Source organism: Dipodomys merriami, unplaced genomic scaffold, assembly GCF_024711535.1.
Source record: "Dipodomys merriami isolate MVZ:Mamm:240054 unplaced genomic scaffold, mDipMer1.0.p SCAF_20, whole genome shotgun sequence".
Classification (NCBI taxonomy): domain Eukaryota; kingdom Metazoa; phylum Chordata; class Mammalia; order Rodentia; family Heteromyidae; genus Dipodomys; species Dipodomys merriami.
The window spans coordinates 16,659,118-16,661,381 of NW_027203382.1; positions in this window are offsets into that span (position 1 = coordinate 16,659,118).

A 2,264-nucleotide genomic window follows, 5' to 3' on the forward strand; every position below is an offset into this window, starting at 1 on the left:
TTTATATGATTAATACATTTGAAATTTTAAGCAATTTTGCTATAATTTTCTTTCAGAAATTAAGTTCCAAAAATTATAAAAAAATTCACACATTTTTCATGATTGAATAAAACATTTTTCTCTTCCATATGGGAGATAATGGGAAGAAACCCATCAATTTAGGAAGTTTTCAAAAACGAAAAAAATCATAGTATAAAAATACATTCCAAGTATTTATTTTCTCATTGACTGATACCAAGGAGATGGAAACTGACAGAAGTAATGAATACACAAAGGCTAAGAAGATGTTCTTTTCTCTGCAGGAATAAGGCTCTAGTCTAGAGCAGAAAATAAAGCACTGTTTCAGTGAAGGTTGGTTTCCTTGGTCTCTGAACTTTCCTGAGAACATTCTCCATACAGCTGCAGAGTGTCTTTACTCAGGTTGGAAATCTTAGCAGATCATCCCAAGAATAAATCCTAGACTTCATCAAATCTTAGCTTTCCCTCTAACACTTTGCTCATTGAAAAAACTTATGGCTCTTTTCAAAGCCACCGCTCTGCCTTGGGCTTGTTACAATTACAGCATGCCAGGAAATGTGAGTGGTAGTGAACACAAATAGGATTGTGTCACTGAGGAAAATTCAAAAAATTTATTTGTTCATTGTTTTGTATAAAGACATTGAGCTATGAGCCAAAATGATGGATGTGTCTCTTAAAATGATCAAAAAGGAACAATTCACTATGAATTTGAAAAGAATTCCCAAAACGTAGTTCATTCATTATTCATTCTGTCATGTATTAAATATTTACTGAGCACATGCTCTGTACAACTCTTAAGCTCAGTTAGGTAGGAGGCATTTCTTTTCCTCACTGAGTTATGAGGAAAACTTAAATTGTTAAGAATGATTAAGTAAAATACAAAGATGCACCTAAAATAATTTTAAGAATTTTAAGAAAAGTGATTTCATTTTTCACATAGAGTCTAGTGAGTGCCACTGTTGTATTTGTTTATTCTTTGTTTCACTTCTGTGTCCCCCATCCTCCCAAATATAAATAAACTAACAAGACAAAAGGAAAAGGAAACAATAACAACAATACTAAAAATCTTTCTTGTTTTCTTTTCTGGGAGTGGGGCTTGAGCTCTGGGCTCGGGTGCTGTTCCTGAGCTCTTCAGTTCAAGGCAAGCATTGTACCACTTGACCCACAGCACCATTTTCATTTTTCTAAGTGGTTTATTGGAGATAGGAGTCTCAGGGACTTTCTTGCGCAGGCTGGCTTTTAACCACTATCCTCAGTTCTCAGCCTCCTGAGTAGCTAGGATTATAGGTGTTACCATCGGCGCCTGGCATAAAATATAATTTTATGTGATTATGTACGTATAACTATTGAGCTTTGTCATCCTCTCCTATGCATATCCTTCTTTGGCTTCAATGTGTGAATGTCTAGTGAACTATATAATTTATCATGTCCTAGTGTGTGTGTGCGTGTGTGTGTGTGTGTGTGTGTGTGTGTGTGTGTGTGTGTGTGCATGCGTGAGAGAGAGAGAGAGTGCGAGAGAGAATTAGTATGTTTACTTGTAGATTTATAGTCATGTTCTAGCTACCACAAATGAGAGAAACCATAAAACCAATGTTTTACTTTGCTTAATATAACTTTTTCCAAGTCTTCCTATTTCCTTACAAATGGTATAGTATCATTCTTTCTGGAGGGTAATTTTCTTGATCCATTTGTCCAGAATGGCATCTGGGTTAATTCCATGTCTTGGCTATGGTAGGCAGTACTACAATGAACATGGTTGTGCTGGTCACTTAGTGTGGTGTTGTTTGTGTTCTATTGGATGAATGACCTGGACTGGGATTGCTGGGTCATAGGGTAGATATACATTTAAACACTGTGTGGAAAACGAACTTTATATCTTGTGGATGGGGATGATAGGGAAAACCTCTCGTGTTTCAAAAAGATATGGATCAAAAAGAATTGAATACATTACCTGAATCATTTAACTATATCCCCTATATATTACATCTACAATAATAATAAAATAACAAAAATGGAAGATATAAAGGGACTGGTTTTGAAACTCTATGAACTTGCCAAAATTTGATGACATTCTGTTCGTTACAATTACTTCCAAATAAATAGGTATATATGTCTCTCTGTATTTGTGTATGTTTTATATACACACACACCACATGCACAAACACAGAGAAAGAAATATACTCAGTTAAACTCATTAGAAATTGCACACATAGTAATATGTGTTTTTCTTTGAGTCTTTTTTTCTT